The sequence below is a fragment of the Rhinolophus sinicus genome, chromosome 16, assembly GCF_057876585.1.
Source record: "Rhinolophus sinicus isolate RSI-liver-muscle chromosome 16, RSI-T2T, whole genome shotgun sequence".
Lineage (NCBI taxonomy): Eukaryota > Metazoa > Chordata > Mammalia > Chiroptera > Rhinolophidae > Rhinolophus > Rhinolophus sinicus.
This window is the reverse complement of record NC_142516.1, coordinates 49,922,876-49,938,568: the sequence shown is the minus strand read 5'-3', so window position 1 is coordinate 49,938,568 and position 15,693 is coordinate 49,922,876. Positions and strand designations below refer to the sequence as shown.

The 15,693-nt window shown below is 39.6% G+C and overlaps 1 long non-coding RNA gene across 1 annotated transcript; it reads right to left on the bottom strand.

Moving 5' to 3' along the window:
- Nucleotides 1-1,297: 1,297 nt before the first annotated feature.
- On the bottom strand, nucleotides 1,298-6,864 carry LOC141571341 (uncharacterized). The gene is made up of 3 exons (XR_012496103.2): nucleotides 6,762-6,864; nucleotides 2,550-2,604; nucleotides 1,298-1,919 (listed from the first exon to the last, which is right to left on the bottom strand). It is a non-coding gene; the product is annotated as an uncharacterized LOC141571341 (long non-coding RNA).
- Nucleotides 6,865-15,693: the final 8,829 nt, after the last annotated feature.

Here is a 15,693-nt window from a genome sequence, read left to right as displayed (position 1 = left end):
TTTTTTTTATTCCTTAAAGAACTGGCCTAAACCCTTTTGCTATCCTTTTGAGATCAACTCCTGGGATAAACCATCCCACACACACATACCTTGAGTTAAAATAAAACAAAAGCTGTCTTTCATCTGCATGTACTTATTGGCCTATGCAGCAACAAAAATAGCAACAATAACAATAAGAAAATTAAAACAAAAACGAAGCTTTTATCTGCTAGGAGCTAAAACAGACTTATTTGTATACAGCGGTTTTCACAGATTATTTATTTAGTTGAAAGTAAAGAACATTTTTCATGTTTCTCTGATGACATTGTAGGCCAAGTTGATATTCTGATACCACGATGAAATTTATTGGATATTCTTAAAAAGTATTAAAGTTTTTTGTTTTAACTTTCGACTAAATATTCCTAAATGACTAATAAATGTTACTTCAAATAATGAAGTTCAATGAGAAAAATACATTCAGGTTGTCTTTAAATATATTTAAGAAAACTGACTTATTTGGCCCAAGTTTCCAAGTATTTGTTTGAATGGCTATTTGAATGCCACGTCTTGTATTACTAGATACAGATTCAACTAATTTTTGCTGTGTGCTTTCTTTACTTCTCACAACCACACTGTGAGATCAATATCGTTAACCCTACCTCGCAGATGAAAGAACTAAAGCCAGAAAGTTCCAATGGCAAGAAGCTAGTAAGTGGCAGAGGTGGCATCCGAACCCAGGCCTTTGACTTCCAAATCCAGCCCTCATCCTATCATGAACCTGTAGCTACTTAAGATACAATAATCCATCCCTCTCTGCAAATAAAGTAATATGTTGTTTATTTACGAGGAGAAGTATTGGAGCAAATATTGAATTAGGGCGAAGTCCCTGTAGGGGCTGATCAAGAACCATTGTAAGAAAAACAAATATCAGGTGAAACGGACTTCAAGGAAACTTGCTCCAAGTTTCCTTGACCTTTTAAAAAGCTCCAAGACCTTTCTATCATCTTTGAAACTTCTAAAGCAGGGACAAAAATAGGATAGTTTTTATAGTTATTTATTGATTTTTATAAGACCTCCTTTAGTTTACTTTCTTATATTCTGCCTCTTTCCAAAATGATGCCAGGTAGAGATCAGATAACAGATAAATGAAGTATGGGCAAAGAACAAAAGGAAAAAATAATAACTAGAAACCAGATGTAAATGAATACAGGCAAATGCATGTCACACTGCGGATGAAGACAAAACACAAAACCAAAACCGAAAAAGAACCGTTATAAGATAATAATAACAACAATGATAAGGGCTAATATTTATTGAGAACTTAGCATTTGCCAGACACAGTGCTAAAAACTTTTACATAGTCTGTCTCATTTAATTCTCACCGCAGCCTTTGAAGTAGGTACAGTTATGTGCGTTATTTTACAGATGAGGAAATTGAGGCACAGAGGACTGAAGAGGTTGAAGGTTGACTAGATAATAGGGGATGGTGCTGGATTTGAACCCCAGCATTCTAATTTCAAGACCATGCTCCTGGGAGTCCTTAGCGTTATGCCAGGTAAACACATAAACACATTGTCATTACTCATGAAAAACCAATTGTTTCCTGGCATTTGGGTCTAAGGGAAATGTCTCTGTGTTCTCACGAGTGGAACATGAATGGTTCAAGGGCTAGTGCCTTTCTCAACATCCCCCATGAGGCTAATAATGCTGACCTATGGTTATTTCTTGCTGGGTCCCCCCATGCAGTGCCAAAATACAATTCAGTAAAAGTGAGTAAAAGTAAAAGACGCCAAAACAATATGGTTCCAGTATTTAGTTTGGATGGTTTACCTTGATCATGAGATATAACCTCAACTATCTAGAGAGATGGATGGACTTCGTGTCCTTCAAGCAATCCTCCATGGAGCCTCCTTAGCTGTAAACATTCCTTGAGCACTACTCTGATAGAGAAAAAAGAAAAATCACAACCATATAGAATGGAGACCATAAATCTGGAGTGAAACTAATCTCAGTGGTGCCTTCAATGTTATTCGGCAGTCCTATTACAAGTGCTTCTCCCATTTCCCTCAGCTGCTATTCCAAACCTTTACCACTCTTTAAAGCAGGGGTGTCCAAACTTTTTTCAACGTTTTTCACCAAGGGCCATATGCGGTAAAATACACAAACAGCCGGGCCACTCACTTGAGGTGAAGTACGTATTGCCTCACCTGGTTTATTTAAGTAAACTAAATATATTTTTGGAATTTGCTGCGGGCCAATTAAAAATGGATTGCGGGCCGCAGTTGGCCTGCAGGCCGCAGTTTGGACACCCCTGCTTTAAAGGTTTCAATCTTCTCTTTGGGGGATGACCTTGTTTCTAAGTTAAGGATTAGCAGCTATCGAGAGTGGCTTTTTTCATTTTCCCACTCATTCACCCATGAGCCCACCGGTATCTGCACCCATTCTTTCCTTCCTCATTCCAGCAGAAGACAGTTTTCCTATCAAAGGCAATTCCACCCACTGGTGCAATGGACATTATTCCACCATGCCTTCTTAGGAAATTTGCTTGATAAATAATGGCCTTTTCTTACCTTCACTGCTTCCTTGGTTGTTTCCCTCAGTGTAAAAATATGTTCATTGCTCTCACTTAAAAACAAACAAACAAACAAACAAACAAACCAAAAGATTTAATGGCCATTTTTTTTTTAGCATCCTCATGCTTCTTTCTTTGATAGTTATTATTATAGTTATTATTTTACAAGTTGCAACCTAGATTTACTCTCAATGACTTCATATCAGCCATTCACCTTTTGATCCATTCTAACCTGGCTCTACCCATATCGCTGTGCTGAGACTGTCTTGCTTCACTTATTAACCCGGCGGAATAAGCATTATTAGTTCTCATCTTATGTGACTTGTCCTGCTGACTACTTTCTCATTCTTGGTGTTCTGGCTTTGCCTTCCATGACATTTCTCTCTCTCTCTCTCTCAATCTCTCTCCTAGTATACCTCTGCACTGGTTGCTCATTATCTGGTGCCTTGATTGGTTTCTATTTCTCGGCCCTCTCCTTAAATGTTGGTCTCTTCTTTTCCCACTTTACACTCTTTTGGGGGGATCTTGTCACTACCCAATCTATACATTTAAATGCATACCCTGATCTCTAGTCCCATATCTCCAACTGTTTCTAAATAGTTCCACCTGGATATCCCACTGGCACTGCAAACTCAGTATGTCCAGAATTGAACATGTTCTGCTTTTGTACCTATCCCCAGTGACTGCTCTTCCTCCTATATTCTTTACATTAGTCGATGTTTTTAGACCCTTCGCCCAATTTCCCAAGCCAATACTTTGGAAGTTTTTGACTCCTTTCTCACATTCTAAACAACACACCCAATATATTCTTTTCTTTGTATATCTCTTATACCTAAGGGGGCCACGATTCCACTTGAAAAGGTCCATCAATACAATCATTTGTCTAGCTCCAATTTTTATTTCCAATCACACTTTCATAGTGGCCCCAGAGGTCAAATACAAAAATTTGATTATGTCATTCCCTTGCTCACCGTTGGTCATTGGCATCTCATGACACACAGCATACAAAATTCAAAAACTTTCGTCTGCCTGGAAAACATCTATTCACGTTTCATGTTCCCCTGGGAAGTTTTCCAAGACAGATTTAAATGTGTTATCCTAATTTGCCATTCAACTTTGTGGATTATCGAATTTAGTAAATCTCACTGTATTTGCTTCTTTGCAAGTCTGGTTCTTTACTTGTTTGAATGCCTTGAGAGCAAAACCTTGCTTTCTCAACTTTGTATGTAGAGCCTGTAGTATACTTGTAGGCACTCCATAAACATTTAGTGAATGAAGGAAATGTATATATTTTTAAAGGTATATAATTGCAACGAGTGGGAAAAATTTTCACTAGGGAATCTTGAAGCATGCTCTGCCAAAATTAAAATCAGGAATACCCACTTGATTACACAGACAGGGATGTATCCTGACCGCAGTTTATGCTCTAATAAGAATGTGTTTGCCAAGCCACTCCCAGCACATGTATACATTTTTAAGAACTCTAGATCATGGTTGTGATTGTGCTTGATGTTCTTAACCAATAAGAGTCCAACTATCCCAATACATTCACTGAAGCAGGTGTTGGGGAAGGGATCAGGTGAGGTCTGTGCTTTAACCCTGCTGAGATACCCTCCTTCAAGAAGATGGATTTCAGCATTTCTGACAAGAGACTCCTCAGCCCCCGTAGATTTTTTGGCCATCCATCTCAGATCTGCCATATGCCAAGGCCAAGGATATAGAGGCCCCTTTAAACTATTACAGCTGTCTCCACTTGGTATCAGTGTGTAGGGATAGGGAACACTTTGTCGAGTTTGTGTTCCAATGGGACCTGTCACATTTTTTTTCTATGAACGTTCTCTAATTTCCCTCATCCCAACAAGAGACCAATATTCAATTACTGCCTCGTTATAACTTTTTCTTCCTCTCACAGGGAATATGTATACAGAAAATATCATATATTGAGCAGTCAAAACTCTTAAGATTTACTAGAAAAGTAGAAATAAAGGATGATTTCTAGTTGCCTGTTGTTTTGAAAGAGCATCTTGGAGGCAAATGACCAGGCTCTGACACCCAGTTACAAGCTGGGCGACCTGAGGCAAATCTCTTATCTTTCCTCTGTCTCATCCTTTGCGTTCTATTTGACTCTGAGGTTTGCATTCCAGGGAAAAAGAACCTTTAATCTCATCTGGCTATTTAGGGTCTTTTCTCCAGGCCCATATGGAGGTACAACCCTCCTGTCATTTGTTACTTCAGTCAATATGCAATTAACACACTATTAGATGTTTATTGGCTATCTTCATCTGTGCCACACTTTTAAATTGCCTTAATGGTAGACAAGCTAGGCCTAGAGCATGATTTACCTGTTTGACTTTTGACCTGGCCTGGAGTCTCATTAAAATTTGTATTTTCATGGTCTGCCTGTATTTTAATCATTAAACTAATTTATCCTCCTTTTTTTTAAATTCTTAAAAGAAAGTCATATTATTAATTTCAAATCCAGAGAGAATCATAAAAGAGAGAGAATCATGGGATAAAAGACTGCAAGTAGCAGGGGAAGAGGGAAAAAAAGCAGATTATCAATGGTTCAAAGTGAAAACTATACATTACGGCAACTGGTGCTCAGTGGTCAAGACTAAAGAAATTTAAAGAATTTTTCAAAAACTGCTCACACTTCTGGCTAATTAGTGCTACAGAGAATCAGCATTACAATTGGCAAGGTTTAAATAAAGTATGCCCTTTTTCATCTGCTTCAGAAGGTTGTTATAGAAGTAAATGTGGTAACATGTATGAAAGCAATTTGCCAATTATAAAGTTCTGCATAAATATGTAGTATTCCTGGAGCAGCCATTTCTTGGGACTACCAACTTTTGGGTCACTCATTTCCACTGTGGTTACAGGGGCTTTCATCCAGTGAGTCTCAGCGAGCTCGGACCTTAATGGGCACTGCAGAATTTGCTCCCCTAAGAATCCAAACATACCACTTGCAGAGTATTTTATTTGCCTTGAAGGCCAAAGATCTTTTTCTTATTAAAAAAAATGCAAAAGACTTTCTGTTTTTGAAACAATAAGTGGCACTGACATCTCTCAAGATTGAAAGCACTATTGTCTCATTTTAAGCACCCCCTTATTATTAGGTGAGGATGTTGTTGGCAGGAATGAATAATTAGGTAACTCTTTGAGGGCACGTTATATTCAGATCCCAAGGGGAAAGTACAATTGTAACATCTCCTTGGATTATTTCACAAACATATGGCAAATGAAGCACCTGAGCCAGATGTACAAGCATATTATACTAGGTCTGTTTTAACTTAAAACTGTGAAATACATCAGATGGTGAAGTTATTTTGGTCATGAACATCCATCATAGAAATAGTATAGAAGCATCTTTTCTTTATTGTCCATTTTACTTGAACTGGAAATAAGAACAAAATAGCTTGGAAATCGTCACTTGCAGCATAAGATTCCAGGTAAAGTTCAAGACCTAATGAAGTATATAGTCTGGATTTACATGGCCCTCAGACATCTCCACATAAGTTTATTAATGCCTATTATCAATATATACTGCTGGCAGGTCTGGAATCTGAACAATGATTACTGTATTTTCAATTCTCTTTTTTTCATCTTGTGTTTTCACTTCTCTGGAGATGCATATGGGTAATTTAATGTGGAATTTTTTAATAATGAGAGTATATTCTCTACTGATTCAGTAGGAAGTTTTTGTGTTTTTTTTTTTTTAGCCTATTTTATTGTTATAACATTGGTTGTTTATTTTACTACACTCATCATCTGGTATTGGCTTCCCGGAATCCTAGTAATCTAAGCAGAAATGCCCATCCCATTTACTAGTGGGGACATCATATTTGAAAATGAACGGAATAATTTTTAATCTGAGTTACTTATGTTTCAAAATTAGGAGATATGGATACCATTGAACTCCCCAAGTGTACAGTGTTGTGCTCGGTCTGATAAGAAAATAAAGACTATACAGGCACGGGCAACTATATTTTCTCTTTAACACACATGTGCAAACTCCATTAGCATTAATGAGTGCTCTGCATGTGCACTGAAGAGGATGTGGACCAAGTCACAATGGAATCTATTAGTTTATCCAGTTAAAAAACAAAACAAAAAGACTTGCATCACATTCCTGAGAAAGAGAAATACACGGTGCTGAGAGTATGTAAGCAGTATAGTATGGTGGCAGTGGCACCAGGGAAAAGGTACTTACTTTTTATGGCCAGGATGGCAGGAAGCAGAGATTTGGGGTTGAATTACTATGGTTGGCAAGTGTTGAAGCTGACAATAGCGGTCCATAGAGTCTTGGACATTCTGCCTTTGTTGAATCAAAATAAAGAAACAAAATATTTATGAATTTAATTCTGCCTCGCATTTTTTTTCTGCCTCTGAAATGGCAATTCTCTGTGTGATGATATGTACAGATGTGCAGTTCAGATGGGTTCCTAGCCAATGTGATATTCCATAAATGTGGTGCACCTGTGTTTTCTTGGTCACCCTGCTGTAACTAGGGTGTCTTAAAGTGCTCTCTCCAAAATAAGGGAGCAGGAGAGCAGGAGGTGGGGGTGGGCGTGTGGGGGAAAGAGATAGGATCGCCTCTTTGCTTTTTTTTTTTTTTCTAATTTGTTCTCATTTGGAAAGCCTTGGAACATAGGTTTAATTTCAGGCTAAGAGGTCAGGTTTATCCCAGTGCAGAGATGTTGACAAATCCCAATTTGGGACTGCGGTGGCCCTGTATGCCCTCGTATTCTACCTATCTCACAGGGATGTAGCTATATTTATAATACACGGTTCTAATATTGCAGAACTGCAAAGGTCAGGGCATTCGGAGCCTCATGGTATCAGGCAAACATCCACACAAAACTGTGCATCACTCAGAGGCCCCCTTTGTAAAGCTGCTAACCTAACATCCTCTCTCCTAAACCAACGGGGACACTAATGCACAGCAAGCCCTCAACGTCTTTTCATTCAGTGTTGTTTTGTTATAACATTGTGGGAACTTAACTCTTGTTTATATCAATTAGCCTGTGGTAGAATTGGTTTTGTTATACGTTGTTTCACTTAAAGTCACAGAACCTATCCATGACATTGAGGACTTCCTGTGTTAACAACCCTCTGTTTAGCAAGCCAAACACTCTGATTAATCTGAGAAATGGGCTTTTAGTGTTGGGAGAAACCATCAGTGAAACAAAATGACTGCCAATGAAGGCAGACAACAAAAGAACAATACTGATTCTGTGCCTCTACCTTCATTTCCCCCTGAAGATTTAAACTTCCAACCGTAAAAACAATAATGTTCTGACCTTAAAGGGCTGAGGTTCTGCTGCCATTGGTTGTTTAAAGAATCATTCCTCAGCAGCAGTTGTACCCCTGGCCCTCACAGCCGGCCGCTGTGGTGGCAACCACAGACGCTAGAGTTCAGTCATACTGGCATCCAATTCTGGAAAGGGGAGGGCAAGGAGAGAGAGAGAGTCTATTGGCCTAAAAAGCTGAAACATCTGCTGGAGTTATTAACAGCTTTTTGGCTGAGTTCAGCAGCAGGGCACCTTGTGGTTGATAGATTCTTCTCTCAGCAATTCAAAACAATGCAGTTAAAGCAAATTTCTCATTTTCAGAGCACAGCTTAATGAGGCATACAGTATTTTAAAAATAGTCACACTTAACATGGTCAATAGCAACGACTGCAAGCGGTGGTTACCTTGGGTCCTCCGTTGTATTGACTTTGCCGGGGCGATTGCTTAACATGGATTTTTCAAAGACCATGGAACTCATGCTTAACTCACTTTGTAGGAACTTACATTATTTATGAAGTTTATGCAGATTAGCCTACGGTGTAAATATTGGAAAACTTGCTCAAACCACTTAGAGGCTGTGTGGCTCTCCCTTCCCAAAAGTGTGCATGAAACCATTTTAGGCTCAGAAGTCCAATTCCAGGAAAGGTTCTGAGGGGCCAAATTTTGAAGACAAAGTGAAGCTGAACATGTGGCAACAGCCAGGGCTGGAAAGAATACTGGGTTGGAAGTCGGGGCGGAGGGTTCTAGCTCTAGTCCTTGCACTAACTGCCTGTGTGAGTCCGGGGGGAGGGGCCACTGAATCTTTCTACCTCAACTTCTCCCTGTATAAAATGATCAGGCCTCTTCAGGGGTATGTCTCCAAATGTTTCCATTCAGCAATCTCATCCTGGGAACTGTGGAGTTCAAATTCAATTTTACAGTATTCCTCTTATGAAATCTATGAGTTGTAACTACATTGACACCAGTGCCTGTTTGCATTAACACATGACAGTATGCATGGTATTTGGGTGGGGGTGTCAGACAAACAAACTACAAAGTTAAATAGCTCTGTCAGCCACTGCAAGTGAATGCACCATATGCTGTAACAGACGTGGGCAAGTACAACCAGCCCCAGCTGGATTTCCTAGCCTGTGAGTTTATCTGGCTAGATGACTGTCCAGCCTAAGGACGGGTCATACACAGCTTTATGCCCTACTGATCCAGCATACTAAGTTTGGCAGAAGGAAGAGGGTGATGAGGGAGAGAAAAGGCTAACCAGTGCGAAGCCAACATCTGTGACGGGGGCTGCAGTCTGCCTTTCATCACTTGTCCAGCACACAGCGGAGAGAAGTTAGCCAAGTCGTGGCTTCCATCAGACTGGTGGTGTGACCCTTTCCTGCAGCGGGAACTCAAAGGAGGACAACACTTCCCTTCCCTGCAGTCTGATCCAGGAATCCTTAGGGACAGGGGCAGTACTATTATCTGTTCAAAAGTGATCCTGGTTGGTTCTGAGATGCACTTACATCCTGAGAGGCAAGGGGTTCATGAAAGGGAGAGAGGGGGTTCCTAGCCTCTATAACCAAACAGTTTCTATTATTGAGGCTGAGGGACATGGTCCAAGTCTAATTGATCTGTCCGGTCCTCGACTTCAGTAAGAGCCTCAGGTTTCACTCAAACTACTGGGAGAACTGTACAAGTAAAGTGAGTAAAAACAAACCAAAGCCTTTCCACACCTTTCAGAAAGGTTCAGGTGATGTGGTCCTTGATTACTGAATGAATGTAAGGAAAATCCTCACAATGTCCAGAGCCCTTGTGCCCTGCAGATGAAGGAGGAAGGTTTCCTCAAATTCCTTGATGTGGAACCCACTTGGATGGTACTGGGCTTGTCTTTTAGATGGAACAGCATATCTAGACAAGGAAACCTCATACTTCTGTAGATAGCCTGGGAGATATTTCTATGGAAGTTCAGGGTTTTGTTGCCATTGGAAGCCCGGATGGTATCATGCCTTGTCCCCAGAAACACCAGCCAATGTGCTGTTCTGAGGTTTGCTGTTCTGAGGAAGCTTGCCCATTGTTGAACAGTTAGCACGTGGAACCCTGTCTAACCAGCTCCAAGAAGCTCTCTGAGAGCTTCAGTTTGGGAGGATAGTAATCCCAGGGCAGACCACCAGCCTCTCATCAGGGCATTATACATGGACCCGTGGCTCTGTAGTACAAGAGTGCCTCTGTGTTATATGGATACTGCCACCTAATGCAACAATAAAGGGGTCACCAGTGGGTCTGATGTGGGGGAGTACTGGCCCAGGAAGTCTTGCGTAAGCAGAGCTTATCTCACACCAGCTCCCATGGGAAGTCATATCTGAATTCTCCTTTGGCAGAGAGACAGATGAGAGGGAAAGGACGATCCAGTCTCTGCTTAAAGACAGTGACTAAGAATTCAGGGTAAATGGGATGTCCAGCTCCTGAATCCAGTGCTGCTGAACATGGGGTTGCAGACTTTCTGAGGATTGGCTCATTTCATGCTACTTGCTCAGCAGTTCCCCACTGAAGCTTGGGAACTCAGGCTGCTACTAAAGACTGTTTGCAGTTTCCACACCACGGGCTGCTGAATGGGTAGCCACCGCCACACGGAGGCCGTAAGCTGGCCTTCCACAGGCTCTTAAAGAGAGCACTGAAATAAGATTGATGGGAAATAAATATCAACTTATTACTCCACTCCCCCAGATACCAACAAATCTATGTCAAAGACAACTGTAGACATGCCCTCACATCTCGTGTCACCTAGAGCATGGATATTGATTAGCTGAAAATGTGTGTGTGTGTGTGTGTGTGTGTGTGTGTGAGTATGTTAAACACAATATCACCTGTCAAGTCAGAGCATGCATGAGACCCAATAGCAAACATTTTTTGTATTACTGAATAAAAAATAATAGTATCTTACTTGAACTTTGCCATACTTGACAATTGCCGTAATAAAACACAATTCTAATTCAGATTCAATGGGCATGGGTAGTGTTTAATAAAACTGAAAAGTAGAAATCAGAAAACCCATGGGCTGTCTTATTTTGGCCAAAAATCTAATAGTTCATTTTGCCTACGTTGCCTAACCTGTATATAATACTCTTTCTTTTTCCAAAGTAAAGTAAGACTTTGTTATCACTTACTGTTAAAACATAAGGTATCATACTTTTTTAGAGTAAGTATGAAAAATTTGGGGGTCTAATAATGATTGAATTACAACCTAACATCAACAATTGGTAGAACTAACTATTCCCATATAATCTGAGCTACATCTTGTAATGATTTGTTACCTAAATGGAGAATATTTCTTAGGGCTGCATGTAGATAAAAAGAGATAATACAATAATGGTATTCCACAGCAAAGTAACCACATCCTCATAGCATTCCAAGAGACAACAGTGGTCATTTGGTCCAATCTCCTTGTTAAATGGGAGGCAGGCTCAGAGAGGTTAAACCACTTGGCCACGGCTATGCAGTGAGTTTTCTTTGCAATATATTCTATTTCTCAGTTTAGTTTTAATAACAAAACCAGAGTCCCTTAAAAGGTTTGTTATCAAAGACAAAATAACCTAATATAGGACTCTAATCATGTTATCTGTTTGTCTTTCTCTTCCACATGCTCGCTCAACACCTTTCTGAAGGAGAAGAGTGTCTACACTCTGCTCCAAAAGGAGCAGGAAATTTTGCTCCTAAAAATCCGTCAGTGGAAAATTTGTGCAAATTTCCAGCAACAATTTTTATCAATTTGCCAATGAATTAATAACTATTTTGATGTACTGAAATACACAAGAATATAAGAATATGAAATACATAAGGATATAGTGCCAACTGTAAGGAAGGGGCTCTGGGGAAGAGACGCCAATATTGCTGAGTACTCTTCATGTTCCAGATACCCTGCAAAGAGACTTTTAAAGTATGTGATTTATTTTAATTATTTCAATCCTATAAGGTAGGCGCTCTTTGACAGATAAAGACACTGGGACACAGAGAAGGGAAGAACACTACTGAATGTTACATCATTGCTACGTGCTAGAGGGAGGCTTTAATCTTAGGTCACCCTAACTTGATCATTTACCCATATGTACAACAGATATGCAGAACGATATGTGTTCAGAAGAACATACATAGTAAGTGATGGGTGTTATAGATAACACCTGTCATGAGAGTGCAGAGGAGAGATCACTGGATGTCCCCAGAATGAATCAATGACGAATCCTGTCAGATTAGAGTGGTCAGGTTCTATGTTTCATTAAGAAAGTGGGATGAACCAAGTCATGAGGAACGGGTAGGTTTTAATAGGCAGATATGATAGGAAAAAACATTTACTTTGGGGAAATAGCTCCTAGCAGGGAGTGAACAGTAAAGAAGTATGAGTAGCTCATCTTGACTAAAAAAGAACATTCTCTTTGGGAAGGTGTGAAGCAAAGCCTGAAAGGAAGCTTGGGTTTTGGACTCTAGAAAAATTCAATGTCTGGGAAGAGGGCTTGGATGTAGGACTTTGGGGATCAGTGGGTTGAAAAATTTACTTGGAGCTAGATTACAAAACCAGAGGAAGGAGACAAGGAGAATGGTATATAGTAAGGGCTCAGTAAGTGTTCATTACCAAGCATTCAACGATTTCATTGAGTTACATGTCCATCCCTTAATCACTGGAACAAGAAATTAGGTCACCAGGATTAGCTTTGAAAACTTCATATTTATCCTGGGAATGGGACCTAAAGATATGGGTTTATCTATAGATATACGAATAAAACTTGGGCTTTATTAACAGGGAAGGGAGAAGCAATGGATGGCTCTTGGGAAGACAACCAATAGTGTTGACCACACCATATACAACTCGCCACTTGCTTTCATTCTATTCATTACCAGTTTGCAGACAGTGGTAATGTTGGGAGAAGAAACTGGAGGCAAAGACAATATTGTGCTTATAATACACTAGTGACATATTGATAACACATATAGTCTAAGCAGAATTATGCTTGAATCTGACTAAGTGAAACCTGAACATATATTTAAAGTACCTAACAATTATTTATAATATCATCTCAAACTGAACATATGTCTATGTCCATTTGCAAAGCTTTTTCTGCCTACCATTTCTCATTTAATTCTCACAACAACGAGGTAAGATATGAAGGATAGGTGTTATTCCCATGTTGCAGATGATTAAATTGATGCTCTTAGAAATCCAGTAGGAACTTTGGATACAGAAGAAAGAAGTAGCAGAATTCAAACTTAAATTCAGATCATTCACTTCCCAGTAAGAAGATTTTCTTGTCTATTGCAGCAACTTTCTTATAAAATACACATATTCTGAAATGTTTTCTTCAGCCATTATTAGCAGTGGCTCACTCCAATGTTACAGCCAATAATTAATATATTGTGCCAAGTATATGCCAGAATATATGAGCACATAGCTGACCATTGCACTCTTGGTGCCATTCATTCCCAGAGAAGTGAACACACACATTTACATGTCACTATTCTATAGAAGGGTTATCTGGAGTCTTTTATTATTATGAACATTCTTTGTTCAAGTGCCCAGTGTTAATTGCTAACTCCTATTTTTTTAAAAAACCAAAATTGGCACTGGCCTATTTGAAAATGTGACCGCAGAGAGTGTGATGTATGAGTAACCTTTACACAAGAAGAACTGATCACTGAAAAAAACAGTTTCAGGGGGCGGCCAGATGGCTCAGTTGGTTAGAGCATGAGCTCTTAAGAAGGTTGCAGGTTCAATTCCCACATGGGGTGGTGGGCCGCGCCCCCTGCAACTAAAGATTGAAAATAGCAACTGGACTTGGAGCTGAGCTGCGCTCTCCACAACTAGATTGAAAGACAACGACTTGGAGCGGATGGGCCCTGGAGAAACTCTCTGTTCCCCAATATTCTCCAATAAAATTTAAAAAATAAATTAATTAAAACCTTAAAAAAAATCCAACCCATACAAAACAGTTTCATCCCAGAAAGGTAAAATTTGAATACATCTCTATTAAAAACCATGTAAAAAAATTGCCAGTAACTTGTATTTCTTCTTTTAGAAAAAAATCTTCATAACCAATGGAATGAGGGTAGTTAGTGACCTTTAAAAAACTTTAATTAGCATTTTAATAGAAAGTATTTGGCATGTTTTAAAAGACTGCTATAATCGTTTTTATTTATATCACGATATGCTTGAAGTTTCTGCCAGACGCTCTAGCTGGGGCCTCTGACCTCTGGACACCTGGTTAAATGTTTCGGCACCCCATTTCCATGGCTTGCGACAGTCTAGAGGTCTCCCTGTGATTTCTAGGTGTTTTTTCAGACTTACTTTTATGATTTTCTTTGTTTCTACACTACAGGATCTTGTAAGATGCTGAGAGTCTACTCTAAATGAATCAGGTATGAGGCCCCAGTTACTCCCAGAGAAGTGAATACACATATTTACGTTCCACTATTCTATATATAGAAGGGTTATCTGGAGTCTTTTATTATTATGAACATTCTTTCTTCAAGTACCCAATGTTAATTGTTAATTCCTTTTTTTTTTTTTTTAAACCAAAATTGGCACTGGGCTATTTCTAAAGCAAAGCAAAGCAAAGCAAAACAAAACAAAAATCCACTCATTCTAAATATTTTATGAGTTAAATAACCCTACTAAGGATTTGGAGGTTCACAGGGTAGGGTTACATGAGAATCACATACACTGCTGTCATTTCAATTCCTTTCAGGAACAAATGGAATATTATTCCTCTTTTCTCGGATACACCAGATTTCCTCATCCCAAGGTCCCATGTTCTCACTTTCTACTCCCACGCACTTGTCAGGATAGTTTCTCTTACTGCCCTCTTTCTAGGAGGAAATCTAGCATCCACTGTTAGTATCAAACAATATTTTCCCTCTTCTTTACATTCATTAGCTCACCTTGTTCAGCGTCTGAACCAGAGTAAGTATAAAAAAAACAGATTATTAAAAGTTTACTTGTTCTGACTTTTCTACCCATTTCCTCCCCAGGTGAAATCATAAATTAGAACAGCGGTTGGCAAACCATGGCCATACCCATTAGTTATCATTTTCTCGTCTAAGGCTGGTTTCACACTCTCACAGGGCAGCTGAATAGTTTTGATAAACCATTTGTCCACAAAGCTGAAAATATTTATGATCTGGCCCTTTACAGAGACAGTTTGCCCTGATTTAGGCAACTCTCTTAAAAGTACTTGGCCTGTACCTAGGGCTTTACTGCTCACAACATTTTCATATACCTTATTAATCTTAAACCTCTAGCACCTCTGAAATACCTATTCTCATTTTACAGATGAGTAAACTGGAAAATGACTAGTCCAAGATCACAGAGGTAATACGTGACAGAGATGGGATTAGTAAAAGTTCATCTGCTCATATATGCCAGAGGATGCCCTGTGGAGAGGAGAGGGGAATTCATTTGCCATTGAAAGAGACCCTCTTATCTTTCTGCTCCTGTGGTTGAGGAGGGAACACTTTTTTGTCTGGCCCTATTCCATTCACTTCTGAATTCTTGAGGTCAACTTGCCAGCTCAGTTCCCCTGCCCTAATCTGTCATGGGGTAGGAGGTTCTAAAATGGAGATGAAACAACTTTAGATTAATTCTTAATTCAGCACTCACCTGGAGGAAAATTTGAAGGCATTCCTTCCCCAGAGTCCAAGAGCTAGACATGGACGTATAGGCACCTCAGAACCCAGCTGTTGCTTTGGCTTTGTTTTGCCCCTGGTTGAGATTGTTGGCGTGGCCTTCTCACTCTGATTTCAGTCCTCTTTCCACTGTATTAAGGAGACTGTTAAATAACGGTAGCACAAATGAATGATTAGGATTTCATTAGGAAACACAAAAGAAGA